At 37.7% G+C, this 6289-nt stretch overlaps 1 non-coding gene across 1 annotated transcript; it reads right to left on the bottom strand.

Annotated features, from left to right (window-relative positions):
* Positions 1–4804: 4804 nt before the first annotated feature.
* LOC112774530 (small nucleolar RNA R71) lies at positions 4805–4912 on the bottom strand. The gene has a single exon (XR_003189015.1). It is a non-coding gene; the product is annotated as a small nucleolar RNA R71 (small nucleolar RNA).
* Positions 4913–6289: the final 1377 nt, after the last annotated feature.

Below are 6289 nucleotides of genomic sequence, written 5' to 3'. Positions count from 1 at the left end.
CAAGCGAAGCTGAATCACTTGTGTAACGCCGTGGCCGCTCTAAACCCAGGATACCCAACCTTCATGCAAGGAATGGAAGAGCTAAGTGCAAGACAAGAGGAAATCCTAGCCAAACATAAGGAAGATGAAAGGAATTATATGAGGAGGGTAGGATTTTGGAAGCCCAAGGATGCCAAAGCACAAGAAGGTTCCTCCAAGCCAAATGAAGGTGGCTCCTCCCCCTCCAAGAAAAAGGACAAGGGGAAGGGGCCAATGAACTAAAGATGAAGCTGCTCAAGGTTGTTGAGTCCCATGGTTGACATTTTCTAAATTCTGAAATCTTGTTTAAGCCTTTGCTTTATTTACTTTTTGAATAAATAATCATGCTAGGATAGTTTATGTTTTATGCTTAGTTTTAATTCCTGTTTGAAGTCTTTATGAGTTTTTTTTTACAAGAAAGAAAATGCCATGTATTTCAAGTCTTCATTTCAACATAAATAAAAGTAGAGCTTGTCTCCATAGGAGTTACTGTGAGTTGTACAAAAACATCACGAGAGACCAAGGCCAATAGAGATTATCAAACAAACTAAGAAATAAGAAACTAAGTGTAGAACCTTGGATGAAATAAAAAAAAAATTGAGTCATGGAGAGCAACTAGTCCTAGATGGTATAGAAAGGGAAGGTTAAAGGGTGTTCCTTGAATATCCATAGAACCAAGACGTAGTAAGCAATAAAGGCCCAAGGCTCTGAGCATCAACTACTGGGATAGAAAAAAAGAAACATTAAAAAGTTCAAAAAGAACTAAAGATCTTAGTAGATGCTTGTGGTGAAGATGTGTCAAGAAGAGACCTGGGCAAGTAAATTTTTAGGGGTGTCTCAACACCTAATACCCTAAAACCAACTGGTTTGAGAGTGCTAATTGAAAGCTGATGAGCGGAAAATTTATACGCTTTTTGGCATTATTTTTAGTATGTTTTTAGTATATTTTAGTTAGTTTTTATAATATTTTTATTAGTTTTTAAATAAAAATTATATTTCTGGACTTTACTATGAGTTTCTGTGTTTTTCTGTGATTTCATGTATTTTCTGGCTGAAATTGAGGGACCTGAGCAAAAATCTGATTCAGAGGCTGAAAAAGGACTGCAGATGCTGTTGGATTCTGACCTCCCTGCACTCGAAGTAGATTTTCTGGAGCTACATAAACCCAATTGGTGCACTCTCAATTGTGTTGGAAAGTAGACATCCTGGGTTTTCCAGCAATACATAATAGTTTATACTTTGCCCGAGATTTGATGGCCCAAACTGGCGTTCCAAGTCAGCATAGAAATTCTGGCGTCAAAACGCCAGAACTGGCATAAAAGCTGGAGTTAAACGCCTAAAATGGCACAAAAGCTGGTGTTTAACTCCAAGAAAAGCCTCTACATGTGAAAGCTTCAACGCTCAGCCCAAGCACACACCAAGTGGGCCCTGAAGTGGATTCTGCATCATTTACTTATTTCTATAAACCCTAGGTTACTAGTTTTCTACAAATAGGACCTTTTGCTATATACTTTTACACACTTGATCATACTTTTGATCTTGGTTCTTCTGGTTCCCTCTCTGGGGCCGAAGCCAATGATCACCATTATCACTTTTGTATTTTCAACGGTGGAGTTTCTACACACCATAGATTAAGGTGTGGAGCTCTGCTGTTCCTCATGAACTAATGCAAAGTACTATTATTTTTCTATTCAATTCACGCCTACTTCTTCTCTAAGATATACACCCATTCTTCAACCTGATGAATGTGATGATCCGTGACACTCATCACCATTCTCACCTATGAACACGTGCCTGACAACCACTTCCGTTCTACATGCAAACAAGCTTGAATGTGTATCTCTTGGGTTTCTAATCTAAGATTAGAACCTTCGTGGTATAGGCTAGAATCAATTGGCGGCCATTCCTGCGATCCGGAAAATCTAAACCTTGTCTGTGGTATTCCGAGTAGGATCAGGGAAGGGATGACTGTGACGAGCTTCAAACTCGCAAGTGTTGGGCGTAGTGACAAACGCAAAAGGATCAATGGATCCTATTCCAACATGATCGAGAACCAATAGCTGATTAGCCATGCGGTGACAGCACATTTGGAACATTTTCACTGAGAGGACAGGAGGTAGCCATTGACAACTGTGAAACCCAAGATACAGCTTGCCATGGAAAGGAGTATGAATGATTGGAAGAAGGCAATAGGAAAGCAGAGGTTCAGAAGGAACAAAGCATCTTCTTACGCTTATATGAAATTCTCACCAATGAATTACATAAGTATCTCTATCCTATTTTATATTTTATTCATATTTTAATTATCAATTCTCCATAACCATTTGAATCTGCCTAACTGAGATTTACAAGATGACCATAGCTTGCTTCAAGCCGACAATCTCTGTGGGATCGACCCTTACTCACGTAAGGTTTATTACATGGACGACCCAGTGCACTTGCTGGTTAGTTGTGCGGAGTTGTGACAAAGAGTTGAGATTACAATTGTGCGTACCATGATGTTGGCACCATTGATGATCACAATTTCGTGCACCATGTTTTTGGCGCCGTTGCCGAGGATTGTTCGAGTTTGGACAACTGACGGTTCATCTTATTGCTCAGATTAGGTAATTTTATTTTATGTTTAAGCTTTTTACCTTTTAATTTTTGAAAAATTTCAAAAAAAAATTGTATTTCTATTTTGTTCTTCAGAACTTTTAAGAATGAATTCTAGAGTTTCATGATGATTTGTTGAAGTCTAGCTGGCTGAGAAGCCATGTCTAATCTTTTGGACCGAAGTTTCAACTTATCATCACAAGAGCTTGTTGATTTCTCTCAATCTTGCTGTTGAAAGTAATGATCTGCTAAAGCTTGGCTGGCCATTGGCCATGTCTAGTGTTTTAGACTGAACCCAAGCTTGGCTGGCTAGTAAGCCATGTCTAATTCCTGGACTGGAGTTTTAGACTAACATTGCATGATTCCTGGAATTCTCATTAAGAATTTTGAAGTATTTTTTTTCTCTTTTTCCACTTAATTTTCGAAAAAATTACAAAAAAAAATTTATAAAATCTTAAAATAAAAAATATTTTATGTTTCTTGTTTGAGTCTAGTGTCTAATCTTAAGTTTGGTGTCAATTGCATTCTTCTACTTTTCGAAAATTACATGCATTATGTTCTTCATTGATCTTCAAGTTGTTCTTGATGATTTCCTTGCTCTGATTTTTAAATTCTCTTGTTTTGTGTCTTTTGTTGTTTCTCATATGCATTTTCAAATTGTTATAGTCCTTAGTATACAAACTTCTAAGTTTGGTGTCCTGCATGCATTATTTGTTTAATCTTAGTTTTCCAACCATCTCTTTTCAAGTCAATAATTGAAGATTCAGAACATGCAGTAGAGGAATTACAGAGAAAAAGCTGGGCGTTCAAAACACCCAGTGAGGAAGGAAAACTGGCATTTAAACGCCAGCCAGGGTACCTGGCTGGGCGTTAAATGCCCAAAAAGGTAGCATTTTGGACGTTAAACGCCAGAATGGATGCCATTCTAGGCGTTTAACGCTAGGAAGACACTAGAGGGAAGATTTTGTTTTTAATTCAAACCTTTTTCAAATATTCATAATTTTTCAAAATCAATTTTTTTTTTCAAATCATATCTTTTCAAAATCAATTTCTTTCCATTTTTTTAAATTATTATTATTTTCAAAAATCCTTGCTACAATTAATGATTTAATTCAAAATTTTCAAGTTGTTACTTGCCTATTAAGAAAGGATCAAATTTTAATCATATATTTTAAATTTTTTGTTAGTCAAGTAATCAACTTTAATTTTAAAACTTTCTTTTTTAAATTTGATTCTCAATCATATCTTCTCAATCATATCTTCTCAATCACATCTTTTTCAAAATAATTTTCAATCATATCTTTTTGATTTCTAATTTCAAAATCTTTTTCAAAATCACTTAACTACTTTCTCAACTTTAATTTTTGAAAATCATCAATCAATTTTTCAAAATTTCTTTTAATTATTTAAAAATCTTTTTAATTTGTTTTCGAAAATTCTTCCCCCCCCTCTTCTCACATTTTTCTATTTAAGGGACTAGCACTCTTCCTCAATGTGCAATTCGGACTACCTCTCTCTATAAGTTCGAATTCTCTCCTCTCTACCTCCTCCTTCTATTCTTCTTTTTCTCTGACATCTCAAGGAATCTCTATACTGTAACATAGAGGATTCCATACTTTCTTCTCCTCTCTCTTTTCATATGAGAAGGAGCGAGGACAAGGGCATTCTTGTTGAAGCTGATCCTGAACCTGAAAGGACCTTGAAGAGAAAGCTAAAAGAAGCTAAAGTACAACTCTCTATAGAGGACCTAACAGAAACTTTCAAATAAGAAGAAGCCATGGCAGCCGAAAATAACAACAATTCCAACAATGCCAACAATGCAAGAAAGGTGCTTGGTGACTTTACTGTACCTACTCCCGACTTCTATGGGAGAAGCATCTCAATCCCTGCCATTGGAGCAAACAACTTTAAGCTTAAGCCTCAATTAGTTTCTCTGATGCAACAGAATTGCAAGTTTCATGGACTTCCATTGGAAGATCCTTATCAGTTCTTAGCTGAATTCTTGCAAATCTGTGACACTGTCAAGACCAATGGGGTTGATCCTGAGGTCTATAGACTTATGCTTGTTCCCTTTGCTGTAAGAGACAGAGCTAGAACATGGTTTGATTCACAACCTAAAGAAAGTCTGAACTCTTGGGAAAAGCTAGTCAATGCCTTCTTGGCAAAGTTCTTTCCACCTCAAAAATTGAGCAAGCTTAGAGTGGAAGTCCAAACCTTCAGACAGAAGGAAGGTGAATCCTTCTATGAAACTTGGGAAAGATATAAGCAATTGATCAGAAGGTGTCCTTTTGACATGCTTTCAGAATGGAGCATCATAGGTATCTTCTATGATGGTCTGTCTGAACTGTCCAAGATGTCATTGGACAGCTCTACTGGAGGATCTCTTCATCTGAAGAAGATGCCTGCAGAAGCTCAGGAACTCATTGAAATGGTTACAAATAACCAATTCATGTACACTTCTGAAAGGAATCCTGTGAATAATGGGACAAGTCAGAAGAAAGGAGTTATTGAGATTGATACTCTGAATGCCATATTGGCTCAAAACAAAATATTGACTCAGCAAGTCAATATGATTTCTCAGAGTCTGTCTGGAATGCAAGTAGCAACAGTCAGTACCAAAGAAGCTTCATCTGAAGAAGAAGCTTATGATCCTGAGAACCCAGCAATGGAAGATGTGAGTTACATGGGAGAATCCTATGGAAACACCTATAATCCTTCGTGGAGAAATCATCCAAACCTCTCATGGAAGGATCAACAGAGGCCTCAACAAGGCTTCAACAACAATAATGGTGGAAGAAATAGGTTTAGCAATGGCAAACCTTTTCCATCATCTTCTCAGCAACAAACAGAGAATTCTAAGCAGAACCACTCTGAATTAGCAACTGTAGTCTTTGATTTAATTAAAACCACTCAAAGTTTCATGACTGAAACAAGGTCCTCCATTAGAAATTTGGAGGCACAAGTGGGTCAGCTGAGTAAGAAAGTTACTGAACTTCCTCCTAGTACTCTTCCAAGCAATACAGAAGAGAATCTAAAAGGAGAGTGCAAGGCCATCAACATAACCCACACGGCCGAACCTGGAGAGGAGGAAGAGGCAGTGATCTCCACTGAGAAAGACCTCAATGGACATCCACTAGCCTCCAAGGAGTTCCCTAATGAGGAACCATGGGAATCTGAGGCTCACACTGAGACCATAGAGATTCCATTGAATTTACTTTTGCCATTCATGAGCTCTGATGAGTATTCTTCCTCTAAAGAGGATGAAGATGTTACTGAAGAACAAGTTGCTAAGTACCTTGGAGCAATCATGAAGCTAAATGCCAAGCTATTTGGTAATGAGACTTGGGAGGATGAACCCCCCTTGCTCACCAAAGAACTGGATGACTTGACTAGGCAAAAATTACCTCTGAAGAGACAAGATCCTGGAAAGTTCTCAACACCTTGTACCATAGGCACCATGACCTTTGAGAAGGTTCTGTGTGACCTAGGGTCAAGCATAAACCTCATGCCTCTCTCTGTAATGGAGAAGCTAGGGATCCTTGAGGTACAAGCTGCAAGAATCTCACTAGAGATGTCAGACAATTCAAGGAAACAGGCTTATGGACTTGTAAAGGATGTCTTGGTAAAAGTTAAAGACCACTATATCCCTGCTGATTTCATAATCCTAGATAATGAG

Source organism: Arachis hypogaea, chromosome 18, assembly GCF_003086295.3.
Source record: "Arachis hypogaea cultivar Tifrunner chromosome 18, arahy.Tifrunner.gnm2.J5K5, whole genome shotgun sequence".
In the NCBI taxonomy this organism is placed as follows: Eukaryota; Viridiplantae; Streptophyta; class Magnoliopsida; order Fabales; family Fabaceae; genus Arachis; species Arachis hypogaea.
The sequence above is the reverse complement of the archived record's forward strand: the minus strand, read 5'-3'. Positions and strand labels throughout refer to the sequence as shown.